General features: G+C 49.3%; 1 protein-coding gene across 1 annotated transcript in view; it reads left to right on the forward strand.

The window, feature by feature from the left end:
* The first annotated feature begins 22805 nt into the window (after window positions 1-22805).
* MAP3K14 (mitogen-activated protein kinase kinase kinase 14) overlaps window positions 22806-26774 on the forward strand; it is a 42982-nt gene continuing 39013 nt past the window's right edge. Inside the window, exon 1 of the mRNA XM_059381157.1 lies at window positions 22806-22915. The gene's annotated coding sequence lies outside the window, so the exon portion shown is untranslated. The remainder of the gene's footprint in view (window positions 22916-26774) is intronic.

A 26774-nucleotide genomic window follows, 5' to 3' on the forward strand; every position in this document is an offset into this window, starting at 1 on the left:
ATCCGCAATGCCTAGAACTCAAAAGTGTTCAACTCCCTCACTCAGAGAACACAGGGACAATGCCAAGTTCATTTACCTCCCAACCCCTGCTTGGGCATCTAACCCACCACTAGGCACCAGGAGATGCAGCCAACGCATACTTTGAGGCAATTGAGTGGACTTCATCTAGAAAGATTCCCAAGCATCTGAGCAGCCTTCGCAGTGATGCCTTACTTTGGATGTGCTCCCAAATCTGAGTTGGGGGGAAGAGGGGGCTGGGTGCCAGAGAATTTCTGGAAAAAGTCTGTCCTTTCCCGAATACCCTTCCTCTCTGTGTCCAACAGAGCTTGACCTCAAATGTGCAAGTTCTATTATTCAGAAAAGGTTGGGCTCTCACCCGATTGGGCTGGCACGAGATTTGTGTAATCATTGTGTTTGTGATTTGTGTAATCATTGCGGCCGGTTGGGCTCTGTAGCTGGGAGGCCCTCAGGCCTGAGCTTGGGAAAAAAAAAAATCTGGACTCCAAAAGCAATTGCCCGGGGATACTTTCCTGGGCCCGCCCTTCGGGCTGGTTCCAAGACAATTCCCCTACATCAGCCCTGCTCATTCCGGTGTCTCATTGGAAAGGCTTTCTCCTTCTGTCTCTTCCTTAGAATTTCCATTTCTTTCTTCCAGGAACTATAAACTCTTGTCCATTAATTGGTGACCACAGGAACAAGAACAGAGTTCCATTTAAAATGTTGGGTGTCAAGAAGTTTTTACAGTGTCTCCACGCCGACCTGCTCAAGAGATGAAATGTTTTCACTCTCTTAGGCAACATCCAAGCTGCAGATAAGCCCCTAGCTGATCACATAAGATGCTCTACTATGCAGTAAAAAACTGATTCCCCCATGACCTCTACTTGTCAACACCTCATAAGTTCACTTTGAGTTGCTTCATTGCCTCAAAATGACAATGATGTCTTCTGGGAATTGAGCTTCATCATAACGTGATTGTGCTAAACAAATAAACTTCAGCAAGTGGGGCCAGCTCGAGGCCAGGGAATCTGCATGGACACGCGGGCTTCAGGCTGGCTAGAAGGCTGGTTCTTAGGGATTGTGAAATCAGCCCTAGCTCTGAGATGCTGGCTCTCGAACGAATGTCATTTCACAGAGCAGGAAACCAAGACCCTAAGCAGGAGAGAGAGCTGCTACATCCACGTATGTTTACACAGTGGCAAAGCTTAGGACCTTGGTCTCCAGACACCCAGATCCTATCTCCCTTTTCCTTCCCACTCCCAGGCCCCAGCCCCTCTGCTCTAATCCCCTCCCTGCCAGGAAGGTGCAAAAGAACCTGACCGCCGATGGCAGAGCGCGTGTGAGAAGAGGTTCAGCCGCTCTCTCTCCTCAATTAGTCATTGCATTTTAAGCCATTTATCTCAATTGTGCCGTGGAAGTCTTCGAGCCGTGTCAAATGAATTTCAGGCAGGTGGGAAAGGAGTGGTAGGAAGGCAGAGGTCCTGAAGTCACCTCTGGGGCAAGGCCAAAGTGCTCACCCTTGGCTATACGGTACAATCACCTGGGGTCATTTTCCTTCTTCTTCTTTTACTTTTTTTTTTTTTTTTTTTTTTAAGATTTTATGTATTTATATATTTGAGAGAGTGAGAGCATGCATGCACGGGCACAAGCGGGAGCAGGAGGGGCAGAGGGAGAGGGAGAGGCAGACTCCCTGCTGGGCAGGGGGGGTGAAGAGGGGCTCCATGCATCCTAGGGCCCTGAGAGCACGACCCCAGCTGAAGGCAGACGCTTAACCGACTGAGCCCCCCAGGAGCCCCACTTGGGGCCCAACGTCCAGGCCATACCCCAGATCGATCACCTTAGCCTCTCCAAGATTGAACTCTCATCTCAGGATTTTTTTTTTTTACTGGAGACAAAGCATGTGATCTGGTACGGGGTTCCCGGGCCTGCCCCTTCGCCCGTCCCAGTCCCCACAGGGAATCTTCTCCCTGCAGCTCTCTGGGCACAGCCCCCTTTCCCCACAGCAGCCCAGCAAGCCAGGTGCGTTTATTATCGGCATTTGGAAGATGACAAAGCTGAGACTTGCTTCAATGCGACAGAAACGCGGGTGTGTGTGACTCCAAAGCCTCTCTTCCGGGAAATATTTTTCTGAAGTCCTTATTGTATGGATGAATACTGTATGCTTAAATATAATAATGGCTTCAACACATATTTCCTGGGTGCCCCCTGTGGGCCAGGCATAGAGAAAGGAGCAGGACAGGGCAAGGCCCAGCCCTCAGGGAGCTCACCGCCCAGTGGGCCAAATGGACTCTATTCTAGGACCCTGCTCCAACAACCCAACGCATAGAAACGGGTCATTTCCAGAGGCCGCGGCTGTGAAGGGGGCCACCAGGGGGGCTGTGTTGGGAGCAAGGGTGGGGGCTGCTTCCCCTACGGGTCAGAGTGGCAGGAAGTCCTGAGAAGGAGCCAGGCTGGTTCCGGGAGGCAGGAGGTCTCCCCCATCTCCTGGGAGAGCCCAAGGAGGTCCCCGAGGGTTTCAGGCAGAACAGTGACAGGATCAGCTTCAGGTCATTAAGAGACCATCACCCGTTCAGTGGATTCATTCTACGTCTCAGCCCCTATGAGCTGGATAACCTGTCCTCCCCCCCCCCAGCACCCTCACCCCCAGCCCACAAAGGAGGGGTGACAGCAGCAGCACCTCAGGCCACAAGCCCACAGAGCCCATGGGTAACGGACTGAGGAGCACGGTTGCAGACAGCCCCAGCTCAGATTCTCAGGAAATACCGAAATTACAAGAGACCAGAGTGACCTAAACTCAGCCAGAGAAGCTGGGAGGTTTTAATCAGAAACATCAGAGAAATGAGAATCTTAACACGAACAATCCTTGCCAGTTGGAAATTCAGTTCCATTCTCGCTTTCAACGTCTTTAAAAAAGAGTTCTGTGTACACAAGCCACTAGTCAGTTTTGGGGTTGAAACAACACTCATGGGCTGGGACTCCATCCCCAGCCTAAATCTTCTTTACTGAAATCAAACACGACCACCAGCTGATTTTCACCACACTTCTCTATTTGTGACCCTATGTATACTTAAGGGTAGTAAATCGTTTTCCAATAAAAAGTTAAAAATGAAAGATGAGCCTGAACTTGAATATAAAATAATAGGTGTTCCATTAAGCCACCTTCTTTCCTGGGTTCTGTATCCAGTAGGTGGCTAATCTGTGTTGCCAGAAAGGAAAGAGTGGGGCTCCCTTGAGGCAGGCCCTGGGCCAGACACTTCTCACAAGATAATCTCATAAGGGCGCCTGGGTGGCTCAGTGGGTTAAGCCACTGCCTTTGGCTCAGGCCGTGATCTCAGGGTCCTGGGATCGAGTCCCGCATCAGACTCTCTGCTCAGCGGGGAGCCTGCTTCCCTCTCTCTCTCTCTCTGCCTGCCTCTCCATCTACTTGTGATCTCTCTGTCAAATAAATAAAATCTATAAAAAAAATAATAATCTCATAAGAGACTCAGGAGGCAGATGCCCTCATGTCCCCCTTTTACAGAGGAGGAAACAGTTTCCATGCCAGGCTGAGCAGGCGATTCCCATATGATTTCTAAAAGCTCATCCCTGTGCTTCTTGGCCATGGTGGGAAGACATGGTTTCTGCGGGACGGGAAAGTGCTAGGAGCTTCCCCCATAGGGCTGATTTATCCTGTAGGCCCAGGGCCCACAATACTGCTAGGGTCACAGGAAAATGTTTTCATTTTCATTTCTTTTAAAACCACAGGATAAGGGATGCCTGGGTGGCTCAGTGGGTTAAAGCCTCCACTTTCGGCTCAGGTCATGATCCCAGGGTCCTGGGATCGAGTTCCGCATCATGCTCTCTGCTCAGCAGAGAGCCTGCTTCCCCCTCTCTCTCTGCCTGTCTCTCTGCCTGCTTGTGATCTCTGTCAAATATATAAATAAAATCTTTAAAAAAAAAAACAAACCACAGGATAAAACAATCATGAAAACATAATCATGAGTCCAGCCTGAATCATACTTATCTTTATATCAATATAGTTGTGGAATATACTTTTTAGTATTTTTTTCATAGAAGAAGGGGCTCATGAAGGCGAAAGTCATATGTGACCCCAGTGCCCTATAATTCTGTCCCCACACGGGAGAGGAAGGCCAAGAGCTCCTGCTCCTGGCTCCCCACCTCCCCACGTCCTCTTGGCCCCTGGGGAGCTCAGCAAGGCCTGGCCAGAGCCCAGCCCATCTGTCCAGGCCCAGGCCACCCTGGCTTGGCCGGCAGAGCCCCTACCCCACACCCCGTCCTGTGACCTGACCCCAGAGCCCCCCAGCGTCCTCGCAGCCCAGGGCTGAGGAAGGGTGTGTTCTGATTCCTGGCAGAGCCCAGCTTCCTGTTTTTCTCCAAGTGAACGAGGTCAGGCTGTTGCTGGACAGGGACATGGGGACTAGTTATGGGCCAATAGATCCTAACGGCGCTGAGGGGCTTGGGGGCTGAGGGAGGCGGGGGACAGCAGGCTGGTCACACTGGGCTCCTGGACACCCTCTCTTCCTGACACCCCCTCCTCCCCCCGCCGCAGGTCCCCAGAGACCTTCACAAGGCTTCCTAGTCCTCTCTGGCCTCCTGGGCTTCAATGTGCTCATCTGTGAAACAGACAGGGAGGTTCTGCAGTGTCTGTGCACCCACTAAGAGGATCCAACTCAGGCTGACATGGGAGCGGAAAGAGCTTTGTCTACTGCCAGGAGCTCATCAGCCATCGGCGCACTAAAGCTGGCGAGAGGGTGCCACCATGCCAGCATCCGTTCATCGCCTCCCTGATACGGTTTTTCGTCTTCACCTTGACACGGAGGATGGACCTATGTTCCTATTTTGTGGCTGAGGAAAGTGAGGCTAACTGCCTCCCCTTGGGTGCCAGGGGTAGGAAGGGACTGATGTCAAGCTGTCCCCACACCACAGCCCTCTCCTTCCTTGAGCTGGTGTGGAAGATGCCAGCCCAGAACTAGGGAATCCAGCTTCCCTCTGGCTGGTGGACAGGAGGGCCCTGACCAAGGTGGCTGAGGAGCTCCTGAAGTTTCATAACCTGTCTTGGCCTCAGCCCCATCCCCTAGAAAATAGGAATGATCATTATACTGACCTCACAGGGCTCCTGTTCCGACGGAAGCGCTCGTGCATTAACTCACGACAAATGTCGTCATCAGTACCCTCTCACACTTCCATCTTTTCAACCTCTCTTGCCTCCTGGGGCCTCGCTCCTTTCATCCACTTGCCCTGCCCCCTGCCCTCTCTGCCTTACCCGTCCCTCATCCCTTCCAGACCCTTTCCTGACTTTCAGAGAGGCATCCAAATAAAGGAGACACAGGCCAGGAGTACACAAGGCCATGGCCAAGGTAAGATGGAGGTGGGGAATGCAACCTTGTGAGAGAGTGGGGTTCCAAGCTGCCAAGGGCCTCATCTCCCACCAGGGCTTCTTGGGTCCAGGAGGAAGGGCCATTCTTGGGGTCATTCAAGTCATTCATGATGCTCACTCTCTGCCAGCAGCTGAAGGTCCAGAACAGAGGACAAGAGGTAGTAGCTGGACCACAACGGAAGCTGGTTTTCCATTTGGGTGACTTTGAACATGAACAAGAAATGGCAGGGGACAGGGATTCCCATCTAGGCAAAAGCAAGCCCAAGGCTGCCTGCCCAATAGCTCAAACACTTGTGGGATGCGGAAGAATAAAATAAGAATTGAGTGCCTGATGCATGGGTAGCAACTGAAGAAATATTTGTCAAATGGATAAATGACTCCATGTGGGAGTGTTGGAGAGAGGAGCTAAAAGGAGATGAAGCCCAGGAAGGGCACCAACAGCCACATCTACCATGCTGAACGCAGACCAAGATGGCAGCTCACAGGGCAATACCGACAGCTCACCCCAGAGGGGCATTTCACATATACCCCAATAGTTCTGTTATCATGACCATCATCTCTATGCTTCAGAAGCATAGAGAAATCAAGATGCTGGCCTGAGGTTATGTAAACCCAGGCACTTGGGCCTCAGGGGCCATGACCTAACCACTGCCTCTCTGCCTCTCAGGTTATTCTGAAGAGGGCTTCTCTCAGGCTTTTTGAGTTCATGTGCTCTGCTGGAGGCTCCCTCAGTGGTCTTCTGATTCTTTTCTTTAAATTATCACCATTCCTCCAGCAGCTCCATGCTGTCGGCCATCTTGGTTCAAAATCAAAACAAGAGCAGCCGTCAGGAGAGAGGAGGTGGCGGTTTGCACTAGGGTAGAGGTGCTGAGGATGGAGAAAGTGAATGGTTTGGGGCTCTGTTTTGGAGTTAATGATGAAAAAGCTTCCTGATAGTTTGGATGTGGGGCTGAGAAAAATAATTACAAATTATTGTAATTTGTAATTACAAATTACCTCACCGCAAATTAAATGATAACGATGCTTCTGCAGTGAGCGACGGTATGCATGTGAAATGATATGACACATGCAAAAGTTACCAACTGTCCCCTAGAGCAGAGGAAACAGGTGAGACAAGGGAAGAGAGCTAGCGATAAAGAGGTTACAGACTGAACAAGGCCTGAGCTTCACGCCTCCCTGCATTGATACAGGGTTCCGGCTGAAAATCCCACCATGGGCCCCCGAGGACAGCCTATTGCCTGGGCATGGCTGTCATCTGTATGCCTGCAGCAGGTCTAGGAGGCCCAAGCCCAATCCTGAGTTGTTGGGAAAGCTGCCAAGAGATGCCTTCAGCTGTCAGCCCTCTTTGGGGACAGCCTCACCCAAGGTCACACCTCCTTCCAGAGGCAACAAGTATCCAATGACCAATCAACGTGATGGTATAAAAGCCAGGCCACATACCCCAACTGGATCTGATGCCAAAGGGTCATCTGAGCTCTGAACTCCCTATGAGGTTGGCTGAAGCCTTCGCCAAGACTGCCGCACATCTCAGCTTCTCCCTCTGCCCAGTCTGGCTTTGGCCCTTTCTTTCCACAGGCATTGACCCCACAGACCTCCAATAAGCTTCCTGCACTCAAATCCCTATCTCAGAACCTGCTTCCCAAAGGATGCCACCCGCGACACTCACCTGTACTATCGATAGTGTTCCAGGAGGGATATTAAATTACATAGTCACTCTCGCTCTGTGCAACTTCCCGATTTCCAGCCCTAGTCACAGCTCATTGTAATTACATATTTAGTGACATTGGGCAGGCTTCCTGAAGCAGGCCATGTGTGGGGCCCATTCATTTCCAGTCATGCAGCCCAGGGCTTGTCATGGCAGGTGTTCAGTAAATATTAGTCCAATGGATGAATGAATCACATTATTTGAGCATTTGGAGAGCAAAGCAGCTAGGGAGTTGAGGGTTGGGAGGGGAAGATTCTTCCAATCTCCAAAGGAAAAGTAACAGCAGGACACATGTACCCCACCCCCCATATGCACCCCAATCAAATGCTTTTGCATTTAGCTCCTCCCAGTGACGTTGCACCCTGACTGTGGGCTTCCGTATTTGTGGTTTCACTCACTCATTCATTCACTCCCTCCTTCATTCATTCATGTAATACCTAAATGCCTACTGAGCTGTCCCTGCGTGTCAGGTGCAGGGTGGGACTATGGGGTACAGAGGTGAGTACAACCCCGCCTTCCATCCTCCAGAAGCTCCCAAGTTAGAGTAAGGAACAGATGTGTGAACGATTGTGATGCAGTGTGAGGATACAATGGTACACACCAAGGCTGCCCTTGGTTTTTATTCTAGTGAGACTTGCCCTGCACGAATGTTGGGTGGAGGGAGGAAATGGATCCCTGGGTTTGTACGCATCCTCAGGGCTGGCTCTGATCCCATCTGTACCTTTTCTTAAGAACCCACACCCACATCCCAACCGCACTGCTCCTCCCACTCCCTCGTCCTCCCCCTCCAACCTAAATCCATCAGTCGAGCTCACAGTGCCTTTTAAGATGACAACCACTGAATCATAAAAGTGGTGGTAGAGTCAGCTGTTCCTTCCTGGATGAGGGTCGGGTTTTAAAGCAGGCCTTCTAGAGGTAACAGCCTGTTTGATTGCCTGCTCCAGACTAGGTGGGCAGAGAGCTTGTCCTGGGTAGAAAGAGAACCCAACCCATAGACCTGCCCCATCTCTTGCACAGCTGGCAGTCAGCCACCCACCTTCATGGGTGAGGTTCTCCGGAGACCCATGTTGGCCCCTGGAGGAAACCTGGAGCCCGTCGGCACAGACGGCAGTGCCCAAGCGAGCTTTCAGGCCAAGCCGCTTCTCCACCCACCCTCTTGCTTCCCAGTCCCATCTCCTGTTAGTCAGAGGGGCCTTGGCAGCTTTGGGAAGCTCACACACAAAGCAGAATTCCAGGAACGCCAGGCTGGGCGATCTCCTGGCTGTTTTCTCAGTTCCTTTTTGCTTCTTAAAGGTCTCCAGGGCCGGAGCTTAGTCCCATGACCTTCCAGGCCGAATCCTGGTTGATTGCCTCTGTGCTGCCTGCCCCCTCCCCCCACAATTACACTTCTCAGCGGCTTCTGAGAATCCTAGAAGGTCACCGCTGGAAAGGACCGTTATAGATAGTGAAAGAGGAAGCTGAACGGCTCCAGCCCAGGAAGATGGCCTCCATCTAACTGGCCCCACCTGCCAGGCTGCATCTCCTCAGGGTCCCCAGCTTCAGGAAGTGCAGCCATTAATCAGGCGCCAGGGGCATGGGGCACTGGAACAAGACAACTTCACTCTTGCGTGACTGACCCTTCCCGGAGATGATGACATAAAAAGGTTTAATTGTTCTAGAGACGGGTAGGGGGGTTGCTGATGACATGCAAAACCCAGGCTATGAAGGGAAAAGGCAGAGAGTTCCCCATCCCACCCCCAGCAGCATGGGAGCAGAGATGCTAAATTTTCTAGAAGAATGAAGACCATCTGGAGGGACTGCTCACCTGAGTGTCTAAGTGCCAAGTGATAGGAAGATTGAGTAAGAATTGACTCCAGGCAGAAAGTGGGTGACCTGAACTGCTTTGGAGAATTCAGGAGGTGGCTTTTCTTAGCCTGTGGTCTGACCTGTGATTATGACAATGCCAGAAGCTTGAGTGTATAAGCAGACTACTCCCTTCCCCACTCCTCCTTCCCTTTCTCCCTGGAGCCACAGGGCAGATCTCTGGGTAAGATGGACTGTAGCCTGCCTTCATGTGAAGTCTCAATGCATTTATTTACTCACTTCTTCCTTTAGCAGATTTTTAAGCACCTATTTCAGATCCTGATGAGACAAGGTAGACCTGGTGTCTGCCCTCACGGAGTGTACAATCCAATGAGGACCACTACACAATGCCACAATTATGTGGGATAAAGGTTATGTGGACAGAAAAAAAAAAGAATGCTAAGGAAGCATAGACGAGGGACCCATGAGTAAGACCTGAGAGTGAGGGAAAGTCAAGTCTAACCCAAACTGGGGATGACAATGGGTTATGGGTGTTATGGAAACACCTCGGGCTCAGAGAGGCTTATTTTCCCCAAGATCACACATTCATTTAGTAAATGACAGTCACCAACTCAATCCCTTCTCTAAAAACTGACTTTGTTTGAATCCCAACTTCGCCATTTTCTTACTAAGTGCCCTTCGGTAAGTCACGTCATGTCTCTGTGTCTCAGTTTTCTGATCTATAAAATCAGAATAATAAGAAACTTGCCTCATTGGGATGTTTGGAAAAATTAAATGCAATAGGAAAGCAATTCTCAAAGTGTGGTCCCAGAACCCCTGGAAGACCCCGAGACTCTTTATGGGGTGGGAGTGGGGACCAACAGACCAAAACTATTTTCAGAGCAATAGTGAGACATTATTAACCTTTATTGCTCTGCAGTGTTTTCCAGAGACTATATGATGTCTGACATCACAACAGACTGAATACAGAAAATGTATGACTCCATCTGCCTTTGATTAAACTAGACATTAAAGGGAGTTGCAAAAATATAAAAAAGCAAGGTCACTTTTCTCAATAAAGATTTTTCTTATTTAGGAAAATCCAGTTTTTTCACAAAGAATATTATTTTTATTTGCATGTAATGGGTTTGTTATTCTTATTTTTAGTGAATTGCATATTTCAAAATTTCCTCAGTTTTCATTTCTAACACCTTAAGTAGTGATAAACGTTCTAGTCAACTAGAGTCAGTTATTCTGACTTGAGAGTTACTGTGCACATGTCTTCGCATTTCATGTCCCGTGATGTTAGGCTGGAATCTCAAAATGGCCTCAGCGGAAGTCTTTACACCATGGGAATTGGCAAGTGCTACCAATCAGGGGTTTTTCCCCCAGAGAACCAGTTGTTCAACATCACACCACCAGCTATAATCCATAGAAACAAAAGCTCATTGGGGGTCCTCAAAAAATTTTAAGAGTGAGACAAAAAGTTTGGGAACCGCTGAGTTAGCACTTAGAAAATGTTTCAGTTAGGAGTCATCTCCTCTGTGGTGGGTCCTCAGTAATCAATTCTTAGTAGTCAAGCTCCACCAGCTTCCAAATCTCAAGGATTTAACCATTAACAGATGGTCTTTTCATTGTTTCTTATTTTCCAAGGTCCCAGGTGCCCCTTCCCTCCTCCCCACCCATTTACCCTCCATTAACCCTGGCCCTTCTTATCTCCCACTACAGGGATTCCCGGCCATAGGACCTTGAGGTACCACCCACCCTCCGAACACAGCTGACCACCGGGGTAGAGACTCACTGCAACCTACTTGGCATAAAGTGTACATTTATGAAATTACCTTCACAACCACCAAGCTAATTGCATCTTGAGCTAACAAGCTAGTGGGTAATGACAGACCCAGTCGTGGCTGGGGACTTGTTCAGAAGTTTCTGGCTTTGAAATCTCCTCAACGGCCTACTTGGGTTGGGTTATTTCATCGCAGTGTATTTTAAGAGACTGAGCAAGTCTCAGCCAGATTAGGAATATCTGAGTAAGTGTAGGGCATGAGCATCCCCAGCAGGGGCGTCTCCAAATATCTCCAGAGCCAGCAAGGAAAAGAGGCCCCAGGCATCTGGGGAATCCAAATGGAAGAGATTTTCTAAAAGGAAGGCAAATTGCTCACAGTTCATTAAACCACGCGCGCATACACAAACACACAGAGAACTTTGTGACTGGAAACTCAGTAAAATCGAAGCAAATGATAAATGACAAATAAATAAACTGCCTGGGAAGAAAGAGACAGAGGCAAGACCCTTTCAACACCAAAAATGAGTGAGGACACAAACATAAACATCTAATACAGCCTGAAGAGCCTCACCTTCTCTCTGTGTTCTGTTTCCATCAGTGATGTCCTCACACCTGTCATTTGAATATCACCTTCATGGGGTTACCCCTGAATTCCACCTGTGTTATTATTTACTTAACACTCTTCTCAAAGTTGACTCCTCTTTTTTTTTTTTTTTCCTTAACTTAGATTCTTTCGAAAGGTACTGGACTACTTTGAAAGGAACCTTCGTCTTTTGACTGTAGACTGAAAACCAGTATCCTTTGCGATGAAAAATAAATCCAATGAAAACCAAACATGGTTATTAAACTCTAGCTAGGCTCTGTGGTCTGCCAAAAACTCTAATCCTTGGACCAGTACTCTGTCTAAAAAGACTAGCAAGTGTTAGAAAAAGGTGTTAAAGATATATTGGCACCAAAGTGAGACTTTCTTCCTGACTTAATTAGAAGGATTGACAGGAAGTGTGACCTGCTCCTGGGGATTTCATCCTATGTCTATTCTCCGATATGGAATGGCAGCTCCCTGAGGCAAGCACAAGGGTCTTTGTGTTCACTGCTCTAAACCCAGTGTCTAGAGCTGGCCTGGTATAAAGTATGTGGTCAGTAAACATTCATTGAATGCATGGATTAATTAATACGTAAAATGAAATACGTATAAGGCAACAATTCTTATCATAGGCGATGGTTGGAAACAGGTAAGTCCACCACTAGGGGACCAAGTAAATTACATGCTACACAATGGTATAGGATGTAGTCTTTAAAAAAGAATAGGCGACTCTTTATGTCCTTCATGGAACTCACTATATATACAGTGAAATAAGCAAGGAACAGAGCAGTCATGTATTCCATTAATTTTTTTAAAAGAGGCTATACGGGGGTGGCTGGGTGGCTCAGTTGGTCAAGAGTCCACCACTTGATTTTGACTTGGGTTGTGATCTTGGGGTCATGGGATCGAGCCCTGAGTCAGGCTCTGAGCTCAGTGAGGAGTCTGCTAGTCCCTCTTCCTCTGTTCCTCTCTCTGCTCCCTCTCGTGGTCTCTCTCAAATAAATAAATAAAATCTTTAAAAAATAAAAGAGGCTTTATGTGTTTGTAGATGCGTAAAACAGGTCCAGAAAAATACCCCAGACACTGGTAAGAATGGCTGTTTCAAAAAAGGATAACCCGTGGCCAGAGATGGGAGAAACATCGTCTTCTGAAATTTGTACGAAGTGCCCACATCACACATCAACTCTTCAAGGAATAGACAAATCAAACAAAGAATTGAAGGGCTGCTTGGGTGGCTCAGCTGGTCAAGTGTCTGCCTTTGACCCAGGTCATGATCCCAGGGTCCTGGGATTGAGTGCCGCATTGGGCTCCTTGCTCAGCAGGGAGCCTGCTTCTCCCTCTGCTTGTGCCCTCCTCTCTCTGACAAATAAATAAATAATTAAAATCTTAAAAAACGAATTGGAAAGAGAACAACTTTCTCAGCATGACATCAATGTTACTTAGGGCTCCAAGCCGCTACACAGGGTCCCGTGCACCACTGCGGGACCGGGTACCCCGCTTTGGAAAGCTGTGGTTTATAGGAAAGCTCCATCTGGATGGCAGAGATCTGAGAAAATGGTCTCATCTCCACAGGCTGACATCTGCTCTAATCTCTGAATCTCAACGTCTGGGTTTTCCCTCCAACTTATCTGAGCATCTTTGATCTTAATTAAGTAAAACACATCTTGGTCCCGACTGGCCCATTAGCAGCAGAATCACATAGTCCTCGACTGAAATTTCTGGCATTCTCTCCCTCTTAGCCCATCAAGTTACTTATCTCCTTGCACAGCTTTTGCCAGGAGAGGTTCCCTTTCTTGGAAAATGGGAGTGGCCCTCTCAACTGACCTGGGTTACAGACCCGTCTTCTGTACCACGTCCACGTGGTACATGATCCCTCGTGAGTACAAGCTTATCACATAGGAGGGTTTTTGACACTGTGATCTTATTCTCGGACCATGTTTCATGGTTGGGAATTCTCAAGACGGCTGCATTTTATGAATCTCAGCCTGCAAGTCAGTATTGCATGTAACAGAACCTCCACCGCAGGGGCTTTACCAGGGAGCAGGAACTGAGCAACAGCAGTTTGGAGGAGGTGGGCAGTCCTGGGTTGCACCGTGGTTCCTGGAGGCCATCGGAGGCTCAACCCGTCCCCCTCTTTGCTCTGCCATCTGAGAATGAGGTTTTCGTTCTTATGGGCAAACACCGGTTGCTCCAACTCCTGGCAGAGGGACCACATTCCACACTGAAGAAGGATAATGAGCCAAAAGACAAAAAACAGCATGTGCCCACTGGATTGGACATTTTTAGCAGGTTTCCCCAGAAGCCCCACCCAGAGACTCGAAGGTACATCTTGCCCGCCAGAGTTGTGTCACAAGAACCCCTAGCTGCAAGGGAGCCTTTAAAAACAGGTTACCCCGTGAACAAAATTAGAATTCCAATCTTTTTTTTTTTTTTTTATGATTTTATTTATTTATTTATTTATTTAGAGAGAGCACACAAGCAAGGGGAGGGACAGGGGGAGAGGGAGAGAGAGCATCCTCAAGCTGACTGCCGAGCTGAGCACACAGCTGGACATGGGGCTCGATCCCACAACCCCAAGATCATGACCTGAGCTGAAATCAAGAGTCTGAGGTTTAACAGAACCACCCAGGTGCCCCAGAATTCCAATCTTTAAAAAAAGGAGAGGCAAGAGAACCCGCAAGCAAAAGATACCATATAAAACTACTATTATAGTAACAAAGTATGCACAGCTTAGCCACCCTGGTAGATTAGGGAAGGCAGAGAGGATGTCTTTTCGTCATTTTTGTGTTTTAATTTTTCACACTTTGAGCAGAGAATGGAAATTAAATGTGGGACATATTTTTGGGGAGCGGGGGTGGTGGAGCGAGGTTAGATCCCTAAAATGGAACCTGGGAAGTCACTAGGAGAAACAGGCTTCTGAAGGGGTTGGCAATAAGGAGCCCCAGAAGGTTCTAGATCTGAGGAAAAGTTGTGAGCCAATTCAGTTCAAAATACATTTACTTATGGATGTTGGGGAGGGTATGTGATATGGAGAGTGCTGTGAAATGTGTAAGCCTGATGATTCACAGACCTGTACCCCTGGGGCAAATAATACATTCTATGTTAATTTAAAAATTAATTTAAAAAAGAAATAAACTGAACAGATGTAATCATGAGGGAAAAAAAACACATTTACTGAATACCAACTCACCAGGTGGTGATAACAATGACGTGATGCCTCAAGGCACTTGCTGTCTGTGAAGGAGGTGAGGCAGGCAATCAGCTGGGAAATGCCGTACTTAGAGAGGAAGCATTTCATGGGGGCCTTGAGAGATGGGTGTGATTGGACAGACAGAAGCAGACAGGTACGCCTGCACCACCCATGGGGTGGTTTGGGACAACAGTAAGCAGTACAGAAGGGGCTACGGAGGCTCCTGGGGTGCAAGGCGAAGTCATTAACAGAGAGCGATGGGCAGGGAGCAGGTTTGGGGCACGTCTGGATGGAGCTGGAGTTGCCAGGTGGCTAGAAGTTGAAATACTTCACAGGCCCCTGGAAATTCCAGTTGGGAGCTCAAGATCAAGGTCAGAGATGAAGGTGTTAATTGGGAAGTCTGATATATTATGTCCAAAGCTGGCACACCTCTTCTTCCCAGAACCTCTCTCCTATGGCTCCTGAGCAACAGTGGCATCCCAGACTTGGCCCTCCCAGCCTCCAGGCACGCCCAATCATCTGATTTATTTTCTCGGTTCTGAGTCTCTATTTTGCTAATCTCTCCTGGTTCTCCATCCCCTTGCATTGCCCTAGTCCCCCCCACCATCTCTCACCTGGTCGACCACAAGGCCCTCCAACTGGCCTTGAATCTAGAGCCTATCCCCCACCCCACCCCCAAACCTTTCACACTGCAGACAGAAATGTCTCTACAGTTTTGTCCTGGAAATGTTCTTTGTCTCTCCTCTGGCCCAGACTACGAAATCTGGCCTACAAGGCCCTCTGCAATCGAGATCGCAGCCAGAAGGACCAGCCTGAGAAGCTTGCTCTCCTCTTACTTGTACCCCACACCCAACCCCTCATTGTGTCTTGACATGTTCCTTGTCTCCATGCCTTATCCCTTTGCCAGAATGCTCTTTCCACCTCCATCACCTGGCTTACTGCTTCTATACTTGGCAGCAATAGGTTCAAGCATCACCTCCTCCAGGAAGCCTTCTTTGATCTCTTCTATGTGTTCTTGTCTTACCAGGGCTTCCTTCCACCCTCTACATTGTATGGCAACCTTCTCTCTCCTCTAGTGTAGGCTTCATGACTTATTCAACTCTCTCTGTCACCAGGGCTTAATCAAGGGCCTGGCACATAACAGGCACTCAATTAATGTTTGTTGAATGATTAAATGAAGTCAGGAGTGGAAGAGAACTCCCAGGGAGAAAGTTTAGAGAACTGGGGTGCTTAGGACTAAAACCTGGGAGTGCTTCAGTCTTTAAGAGTAGGAGGAGGAGGGACGCCTGGGTGGCTCAGTTGGTTAAGCAGCTGCCTTCGGCTCAGGTCATGATCCCAGCGTCCTGGGATCGAGTCCCGCATCGGGCTCCTTGCTCGGCAGGGAGCCTGCTTCTCCCTCTGCCTCTGTCTGCCATTCTGTCTGCCTGTGCTCGCTCTCTCCCCGCCCCTCTCTCTGATAAATAAATAAAATCTTTAAAAAAAAAAAAAAAAGAGTAGGAGGAGGAGGGGTGCCTGGGTGGCTCGGTCGGTTAAGCGTCTGCCTTCAGCTCAGGTCATGATCCTGGAGGCCCGGAATGGAGCCCTGAGCCCCACATCTGGCTCTGTGCTCGCTCAGCAGGGAGCCTGCTTCTCCTTCTCCCCCTCCCCATTCGTGCTTTCTCTCTCTTTCTCACTCTCTCTCAAATAAATAAATAAAATCTTTTTAAAAAAAAAAAAAGAAGAAGAAGAAACGTGGGAGAAAGAGGGATGCCTGGGTGGCTCGGTCAGTCGAGTGTCCAACTCTTGATTTCAGCTCAGGTGATGATCTCAGGGTCATGAGATCCCCCTGCTCCGTGGAGCCTGCTTGGGGTTCTCTCTCTCCTTCTCCCTCTGCCCCTCCCCACCCTCTGTCTCTCCCTGTCTTAAAAAAAAAAAAAAAAAGAAAAAAATTGGGGAGGGAGGAGTGGGGGAAGGAAAAGGAGCATGTACAGCATCTCCAAAGCCCAGCAAGAGAATTGGCCCCAAATGCCCGTTATCTCTTCACGGTTGCCATCATCTTGCCTTTTCCAGAACAATATGCACTTGAAATCACAAAGTCTGTCGCCTTTTCAGATTGGCTTTTCTCACTTATTAAGAAGCATTTAAGTTCCCTGCATGTCTTTTCATGGCTTCATAGCTCATTTCTTTTTAGTGCTGAATAATATTTCATTGTCTGGATAGATCACGATTTATTTATTTATTGCTATGGAGACGGTACAAAGATCAGTGGTTGCCAGGGGCTGAGGCAGAAGGAAGGAATGAATAGACAGAACACAGAGGATTTTTAGGGCAGTGAAAATACTCGGTATGATACCATAGTGATAGATACTTGTCAATGCACATTTTTCAAATCCATAGATTATACAGCTGCTGGAGTGAACTCTAATGTAAACTATTTACTTTGGGTGATTACAGGTCAATGTTGGTTCATTGGTTGTTTAAAAAATTCCCCTCGGGTGGGGGTTGTTGATACTGTGGGAGACTGTACATGGGGGACATCTCAGCACCTTCTGCTTAATCTTGCTGTGAATCTAAAACAGCTCTTAAAAATGTTAAGTCTTGGGGGCACCCGGGTGGCTCCATGGGTTAAGTGTCTGCCTTTGGCTCAGGTCTCGGGGTCCCGGTCTCGGGAGGCCGCTTCTCCCTCTCTCTCTGCCACTTTCTTGCTCTATGTCAAATAAATAAATCAAATCTTTCAAAAAAAAAAAGTTAAGTCTTTTTGGGGTACCTTGGGGACTTAGTGGGTTAGTGTCTGCCTTCAGCTCATGTCATGGTTTCAGGGTTCTGGGATCGAGTCCCACATCGGGCTCCCTGCTCAGCAGAGTCTGCTTTTCCTTCTCCTTCTGCCCTGAACACCACCCTTCCACCCCCATTCATATGCATGCATCCTCTCTCTCTCTCTCTCTCTCTCTCTCTCAGATAAATAAATAAAATCTTTTTAAAAAAATGTTGTCTTTTAAAAAAAAATTCCAGTGATATCTGGAAATAGTTTCTCCTCTCCACATTTCAGGTCCTAGCTTGGTTCCTCAAGGAAGTCTTCTCTGACCCTCTCCTCTCTGTCGGTCCCCCCTCCACACACACCGATTATCCTCTCCCATCCCATACCTGTTCTGGTCCTGGGCTATGTGCCCTCCTATCTGGTGCTCACCTTCTCTTCTCTGCACTGATGACTGATCCCTGCAACCTCCCAGGTTAATGAGAGGCCCTGGTAGAAGGCCATTGGGTATAATGTGGAAGGAAAGGAGATTCTTCGTCCCTCTTGGTTTTGAGTAATGTCTACGGAAGGAGCTGTGTCTCCTTGCTGGTTCCAGCTTCTTCCAAGAGACCCTGGTCCCCAGGCACTGATTATGCTGCTTCCCCCTCAAGAACCTCCAGCCCAGGAATAGCAGTGGATTCCTGATTACCTTGTCATCTCCTCTGGGCTTCTCAGCAATTCCATCCCTTTTGTAACCAACTCCTTGCATTAATTCCTCGCATGTTTAAAAGCTCAGAGTGACTTCTGCCTCTTAGTTGGGCCCTGCCAGGTACACTACATTCTGTCCTCCCTCTAGTTGCCTTCATCACCTAGAATGACTCAAGTCCTCATTTGGAGTCACTTGGTCAAGGTTAGTCCACCCACTAGACTGGGAAGCTCCTGAAGGGCAGGGACAGGTCTGGAGGTTTTGCACTCCCCAGGACCTGAAACAGCAGGTACACAGAGCACCACATCTGTGGTGTCTGCAGATGGGATCTGGGACGAGGTCATCTGACAGGGGGCAACTCGTGGGGGTCCATGGAGATAAGGGATGATGGGCCAGAAACCAGACAGCAAGGGGTATATGCAAGTGGGAGCGGAAGCAGACACCCAGCGTGCCAAGAAGTTTGGGAGTTGGGAGGGGAGAGAAGACTGGGCCAACAGTGTAGGGGAAAGCCAGGACAGAAAGGTTTTTCGGTTATAATTTGTCTGGCTTTTGGCTGGGGTGACTTGATCGCATTAGGAGTTTGAGAGGAAGAAGCTAAAGGCAGGGAGGTCAAGGGCAGGAGAAGCTGGGACACAGTGGGGTGGAACCCATGACCACAGTGGTGTCTTAGGAGGATTAAAGCCACCAGAAGGGTTGGGGGGAGACTGGAGGGGAGACTGGAGGCAGGAACGGGGGTTAAGAGGGGTAACCAGTTAGGAAGTAAGAAGAATTTGTGTCAAGCCTTAACCCAGGGCTCCCTAAAAGGGCTCCCAAGTTGGGAGGGGTATCAGAAGGGATGTCTGGGACCTACTCTTGGTAAGGTCATTTTTGCCCAGCGCCCCACAGAGAGCCCCCCAACCTTCCTTCCATCCTTTGCGGAGATGGGCACCTCTTCTTACCCACATCATCATGGCTCCTCCTCTTCCCCAATAATTCCATGGTTCGCCATGCCCCTTTCCAGCTCCTATGTGTGGCAGAATTGGGTGGAGGCAGCCAGGGTCCAGGACTTGCATGCAGTGGTGTGCGGATAAGTATTTAATAACCGGCTTGGGGGTGGGTAACACTGCTTAAACCGTTTGCCAATCCCCACAATGTAAATACTCTCTTCTCATCCAGTGTTCAGCTACCAACATGAGGTCACTGGAGGCAGAGTAGGAACAGAGCTCTAGCACACCACTGCCTGCATCCATTCCCTCTCCTGTTTCCCTAGCCCCCCATACACCTCTAGACTGGGTGTCCACCATGGTATGTCCAAGCAAGGGAGGGCTGTGATGGCACCATGCTTGTGGCCCTGGGCACGCTCCGATCAGGAAGATACAACTGCCCCTCCTCCGGGAACTTCCACCCCTGGCCCCCAATCATCTCTGATCTCAGCCTCACATCTGAGTTCTTCTCAAGTATAGCTCCAGGATCTCACAGGAATTTGGGGACTGAGACCCACAGATACTCAGATGATTCATTAGCCACTTTCTCACCAGACATGGCTGGACACCATGAACCATGCTGACTAAGGCAATAAAACCCATAATATAATTTCCTTTTTTTCCAAAGCAAACAGAAGAGGAGAAATGATCAAAGGAATTCCAAGCATTGTCTCTTTGAGGCACGAAAGGCAGTCTTCTACAGAACTCGTGGGCAAACGGCTACTTGAAACCCAAAGGCTCCTTGCAGAGTCCTGCACACAGAGGGGCAGGGCTCTGGGGCTGCACAGGTTTGAATCCCAGCTCTCTCTCTCTCTCTCTCTCTTTTTTTTAAAGATGTATTTATTTATTTTAGGGAGAGAGAGAGAGCATACACATGCACAGGGAGGATGGGAGAGGAGCAGAGGGGAAAAAAAATCTCAAGCAGACTCCCTGCTGAGCACAGAGCCCCCAAACAGGGCTCCATCTCCTAACCCCGAGATCACAAACTGAGCCAAAAACCAAGAGTCGGATCCTTAACCAACTGAGGCACCCAGGTGCCCCCCAGCTCATCTGTTATGGCAAAGTGACCTTATGAAAGTCACAACTTTCTGAGCCTCAGTTTGCTCATCTATGAAATGGGGGTGATAATAGTACTTACTCTGTGGGATTTGACTGTAAGTGTTCTCAACTGGGAAGGGGGCAATTTTGCTTCCTTGGTGACATTTGGCAATGTCTGGAGACATCTTTTGTTGTCTCAACTGGGTGTAGAGGGTGGTGTTACTGGAGATTAGTGAGGTGTTCTTTAACATCCTACAATGCGGATGACAGCCCTCCACAACAAACAATTACCCAGCCCCAAACATCCACAGTGCCAGGCTGAGGAGGCCCATACTAGAGTAAATATTCAGGGAGGTCGCACACACATGAAGCACTCAGAAGGGTCTGCTAACACTTTTGCAAGGTCTCAAAAAACAGACGCTGCTGTTCGTTTGAGGAAGAGCACAGGTTACCCCTTTTCTAAACCTGAATGATTGGGGCAGGATGTGGAAATCCTTAAACGCTGAGAACCTGGCTCACTTCTCCAGGTGTGAGTCACTCCGCAAATGTCAATTTCTTTTATTTAAAGCAGAGCCAGGGCTGCGCAAGTGACTCAAGGCTAGAAGCCTTTCCAGGTTATCGTGACTTAACTAGCTAGACCGGGAGGAAGTAATTTTGCCCTGGAGCTCTCCTTCCAGGAGTGCAGCCATCTCAAGGCTCAAAGATTCCGCAGTGCTCACCGGGGAGTGGGAATTGTGTTATTACCTCACCCCACACACATCAGGGCTTGGAAAGGCCTGAGAAAGGTAGCCGAAACCACGAAGCACCCCCTTGTCCCAAATGCCTTCCTCACCCGTAGGGATTTGTCCCTTTGCTGCAACCGGATTCGAAATTCCTTCTTGGGAGTTGCAGCTCTGGGCCAACAAGTAACTCTCTCCCACTAATACACATGAGTGTATTTAAAGATTTAAAGTCAGATCACCTACCTGTACCCTTGGGGCTAATAATACATTACATGTTAATTTAAAAAAAATTTAAAATATAAGGTCAGATCATCTGGATGGGGTACTGGATGCATGCAGGGAACCGGGACCCAAAGAAGTGTCAGGGGAATCTGGGTAAAGTATGTGGGCGTGGGGTGTCTTAAATGAATGATGGCAAGCCAGGGAGCGTCTGCAGACTCTGGCTTGTGCCCACGTCTTTCCTGAGAAGTGTTGTGCCCAGAGGCGAACAGGTGGTGGGAGAGGCGAGCTGAGGATCGAGGCTTACTGATACCGACCTGTAAACCACCATCTGCCCAAGCTCCACCTCTCCCGGAGTGACTGATGTCAACAACCCTGGGGCTGGAAGGAGTTTTAGGGACCCCCCAGCTTCCTTCTTGCCCACCCGCTCCAGGTCAGAGATAGAGCCGGTCAGGCACCAGACACTATCCAGCTCCAAAGCCTGGGCATTTTGAGGACCACAACCTCAAATGCTTCAGGGGCCAGAAGGATGACATAAGCTAAGTGGTTGGGTATAAGATAACACAGGCAGAGGCTGGGAGGAACTGCAGGCTGTGCTCTAAGGCATTCAAATTAAACACACACACACACACACACACACACACACACACACAGAAAAAACACAAAAACCAGCGTTCAGCCAGCCAAACAAAACATATCTGTGGCCTGAGTGTGTGGGTGAGGCCCTTAGGTTGTAAGTTTTCGACCCCTGACTAAATAAATGGTCTTCCCTACCCGCCAATAACTTAGATCTCCAAAAATAAGCTTTGAGCTACCACCGACTGTCTGAAAATGAGAACTCCTAAACAGGTCTTCGCTCTAAAACTTCCAGGAATGGGATGATCCTTACTTCCCAAGACCACCTGGGAATGGGACCTGCCTACCCCTACCCCTGGAGCCAGTTACCAGACCTACCTGCCATGGACCACTGAAGGGGATGGGGTGCCCAGGTCCCTACAAACTGTTTCTTAAAAGTTTGTAATTGTTTATTACAAATAAAACAGAAGCTCACCGTGGTACAGAGACGCAAAAGTTAGAAAAGAAAAACTACCCACAGCTCCCTAACACTACCCACCCACCCACCCTGCCCCCGTCAGAAGGAACCCCTGGTGACACCCTGGAGCATAGTCATAGTCCAAGCCCCTTTTCTTGCATAGATTAAGTCCCAGTCTACTCTCTGGCCCTGTGACAAGTAAACCCAGCTGGCAGATGCTTCGTGCTGCGCTCCCACCACGTTGCTCCTCCAGCTGTAGAAAGAGGTTGCACCAAGCCATCCGCAAGCTCTCTCATCAGACCTGGGTTTCAACATACAAGTCTGACCCATCAGACTTGGGGCTCCCCAAGCTTCTCAAGGAAAGGCACTTGAACCTGTCTTACTCGTCCTCGGGAATTCTACAGTGCCAGGCATACAGTAAGTGCTCAATAAAAGTGTTTCTAACCTTCTCTCCGCTACCCACCACCCCCCCGCAACGCCACACCTTCCTCAGCAGCCCAGGCTAAGTAGAGAGTGGAAGCAGAACCAGACCCAGGAGAGAGCGCCTCGCCGTCTCCAAGGTAACCTGAGTCCCTAGCTTGGGGAGCCCACGCATGCGCACACTCGCCCTTCCTTCCCGTAACCTCCAGAAGCACGCAACCCGTAAAAAGACTGCCAGAAGCCCAATGCGCATGTGTGGTTCCACCAACACCCCGGCCGCCTCCGCCTCTGTCAGTCCGTCCGCCTAGCAATCTCTGCTCTATAAACACTGTCCGGAAATAATGCCCATTTCTGGAAACGAGGCCTTCCTAGCCAATCTTTGCTAGGGGCCGTACGACGGGACCAGCCGGGACGCGCCGACTCATTGGTCAGACTGGAGGAGTGGGCGGGGCCAAGGGTCGAGGTGCGGCCAGAGCAAGGAGGCGCGAAGAGTGGCAAATCTGCAGCCGCCGGGGGAGGCGTGGCCCCGAGGGCGGCCGGGAAGGCGGTGAGGGGGCGGGGCTCGAGGCCGGGGCGGGGCGACCGTAGTCCGGGAGCCCAGCGGTCGGCGGCCGGCGGCGGGAGAAGGCGCGAGGGGAGCGCGAGACACTCGCTGGTTGGGGAGATCGGCGCTCAGCCGGTAGGTGACTGGGCGGGACCCCGGGGTCCGGAGCGGGGCGTCGAGGGAGCGGCTGGGATGAGTCGCCCCTCCGCTTGGGGCCAGGCCGCGGCCTGGCCCGCCGCCCGGAGTGGTGGGGGTCGGCGGCGCGGCCGGTCAGATCCGCTGGCGCGGGGGCCCTCGGCGGCAGGCCGCGAGCGCTCGCTTGACACCACGCTGCCAGGGCCAAGGTCGCACGCCTTGCTCGCCTCGCACCCCCGCAGGCCGCACACGCGCCCAGAGTGTGCCAAGGGGCGCCCTGCTTCCCCTTCCCCAGCACCCCCTTTAGCCCCGCGCTCTCCTGCCCCGTCGCGAAGCCCGCCCCTCCTGCTCCTCTCCCTTGGTGCCTCCAGGGTGGGAACTCGCCTCCGTCGGGGACGGAAGGTGGCCAATGCACAAGCGCTCCTGTCGTGCGCCCTCCCACCTGCCCTGGCAGTGAAACCCTCGGCCTTCCCTTGGGAAGTTCTCTGGTCACACCCCGAGGCGGGGAGAAGGAGCAGAGCCTGCCCTTGACACCAGAGGGCCGGTGCTGGCCACTCTCAGCATCCTCTTTCTTACCCTGACCCTCTGTAATCCTCTCCGCTCCACTCGGGACTTCATCCGTGGGCTCCGGTATAATATTCCCATCTTGGAAGCCCGTGGGGCACCAGGCAGAAAGAGGCCCCTTGTCCAGTGCAGAGTCCCACCTGCTCAGAAGCCTCCCTGGTACTGGGTAACTTGGAAAAAAGCGCTTCCTTCCTAATTGGAGTTTTAAATGTTGCGTCAGGTCTTAAATGGATGGGGGAAGTACTGTGGGGAGAAGAGAATGAATGGAGAAAATGTGCAGAAATCTGTGGTGTAAATGGCAGAATTATTTTTGTCCACTGGAGACAGTGAGCACCAGTGACTTGATTAAGGAATCTAAAAGCAAGTCAAATTAAATGTTGAGAAGTGGGGCCCAGTACAGAATAGCAGTCTGAAGTTCATTCCAGGAAAAATGTTGAAAACCCCTTGACTAGAAACATGGTCTGTCTGAAAGATTAGAGGGAGATAATATCTTAACATTAGTGATGTGTTAGTGATGTGTTTTTTTTTTTTTTTTTTTACTCTGTATCTTCCTACCTGTAACCTCCTTTTTCCTTGAGATGTCTGGGTGAAAACATAGATAGTATTGTCCTGTTTTATAGGTGAGGTACCTGAGGCAGGGTGGGGGGGTGCTTGGTATACATCATAGCTGGGACTCAGGGTGAAGAGCCTGGGCCACTGGAGTCTTACCCAGATTCCTTCCCCTGGACCAGGACCACGTGATGGGACTTAGTTGCAAGAAGAAGGGAGACGTTTGGTGTGGTGTTTTTGCCCTCACCATGAGAGGACAGCTGCTTGTCATGCCGCGATGTGTTTGAATTTACTCTTGGTGTTTTTTAAGTGATGTCAAAATCGGTTCCTGGGGTGCAGTGATGCCAGACCTCTGACACCTTGAAGACATCCTCATTTATTTTGAAGGGTGTGGTGAACTTCTCAGAAGGTCTCAAAATAAAAGTTAGAGTCTCAGACTTTAATTTTAGAGATATGTACCCAGGTGTGTGTTCCAACACCTTTGTAAAATCAGACAGCAATCAGCTACTAAGCTTTAGGTCACCTTCTGTCTGTTTCCAGATTATAAGCTTTAGGTCACCTTCTGCCTGTTTCCAGATTATAAGGAGCAGTTCTGAAGGGGGTTTTTTTTGGCCCCTGGTATTGTCTGTTAGGGTTTGTGGGAGCGGCACCACAGACGGAGACCCTGCCAAATGAGCCTTTATCTATTAAACAAAAATGTCTGGTTGGCCGTTTCGCCTCAACAGATGGAGGTTTGGTTCCTCATTTTGGTTCTCCTGTTGAACACTGACTCCTTTGTGATCTGCTTGGATTGTTTGTATATCATTTAATGTTGAGAAGCAGGCTTGCCCTGATTGGTTGCCCAACTCCAGGCAACTGTTGTGATTTTTTTTTTTTTTTTTTTTTTTGGTTTATGGTAACAGTTCATTGCAGCCAAGGCCTGGTGAGAGATCTGTAGAGATGGGAAAGGCAAAGCCTCATCCAGGGCTGTTTTCTTCGTTGTTGGCACCCTCTTAAGAGCCCTCTATCACTTTGGCCCGTGAAATCACTTTGAATTTCCTATTTTTTTTCCTGTCTCAGTGGACAGTACATGAGCTTTTCTAGCAGGTCTGCCTGCCTTGATGAAGAGCTGACAGATTCATATTGGTTGGCCTGACAGATGCTCTTTCTGGGACAATAGTTAAGAAAATGATAGAGCCAAACTCAGTCCTAAATTAAAGTATAAGTCAGCCTGATACTCGTCTAGGCAGCGTATTTGTACCAATGGCTTCCATCACCTCAAAGCTGTTTTTTTTTTTTCCTGGCAAAAGGTTAAAATGCAACTAAAATTCTGCTTTCGTGATTAATAAGTCACTACCGCAGTTGTGTCTGATGCTTCCTGTTTGCCCCATTTTAGTATTTCAGTTAAACTGGAAACATCTGAGCCTTATGGGCACTTTTGATGGCACCGGTGTAAAATTGGCGGGAAGGGAGACCATTCCATGTCGGTGGATTTGGGAAACCGTACGGATAAGCCAGGCCCTCTGGCCTCTGTGCACGATGGGAGGAAGGGAAGGGAGTGGGGGCTGAGCATTTGAAGTGAGCCTTTGAAGTGATGCACGTGTGAAGGCTTTGCATGCTCTTGGTGATGCTGACTGAAATGCTGAAACAGTAGATTAGAAATAGAAGGCTAAACTTAGGGCAGTTTGGTTAGTAGAGCATTTCAGTTGAGCTGAGATGTTCTAGTATGTTGGGTATGGAGCCTTTAGTTCTGGGCTTGTCTTATTTACCTGAGTGACACTACAGAGAAAAGTCATTTTTCCTCAGTGGCCGGTGTGCCCTTCTTAGTCTTAAAAGATCCTCTTCCTGGCTTGCTGGTTTCCGTCCTTTAACCCCTTATCATCCTGATAGAAATCCCTTAAGATTACATGGCATCAAGAGTCATGGTACTCTGTAACCATTTTGGGGAGGTACTGGTGTAAAGGAAGGCAGGACCAAAGATCAGGAGAGGGAATCCTCATTAGGAGGAATAAAGTAGATGAGATTATTCAGGACATCACTATCATACCCAGAATCTAAGCCCACATTTCTGGACCTCTAGTTCATTGCTTTGTCTACTAACCCACTCATGAAAGGATAAATTGTTTTGTTTTGTTTTGTTTCCCCCAAAACATGTCAATTGTGAATGTAACTAAACCAGGGTGGCTGCCTTATTTATCTATTTATGCTAACAAGTATTAATATTCATAAGTATTGCTGATGATTATTAAGGGCCATCGGTTACTCATAATTACTTATGAATAAAAGGCTGAAAGGTGAAGAACACCCCCACACACACAAGTCTGCTTCTTTTTGTTTGACAGATGCAGAAATTAACGTGGAGGGGTCAGGTGATCGGGCGGAATTGATAGGGCAAGTCCACAGTGTCTCCAATTTCAGATGCTGGGGTTTCGGCTGTCAAGTCAGACAGACCTGGGTCAGGTCCAGGTCTGCCACTATCTACCTGTGTGACTCAGGCAAATCACTTCACTTCCCTCGGCACTGGGTGCCGCATCTGTAAATGGGATCAGAAATACTTCATGGGATTGTTTTGAGTAGAAAATGAGAGAATAGATGTCAAGTGCTGAGCTCAGTGCCTGGCACCTAATAAGCCCCAGGACATGACGCCTACAAATGGTGGTGGTGGTCGTGGTGGTAATAGCAGTAGTCCTGGTTGCCTTTCCTCTGTAAGGGGCAGACCACCTGACAGGGGAGAGTCATTCTCTCAGGAGGACCTCCGGAGGACATT

The sequence above is a fragment of the Mustela nigripes genome, chromosome 16 (assembly GCF_022355385.1).
Source record: "Mustela nigripes isolate SB6536 chromosome 16, MUSNIG.SB6536, whole genome shotgun sequence".
Classification (NCBI taxonomy): Eukaryota; Metazoa; Chordata; class Mammalia; order Carnivora; family Mustelidae; genus Mustela; species Mustela nigripes.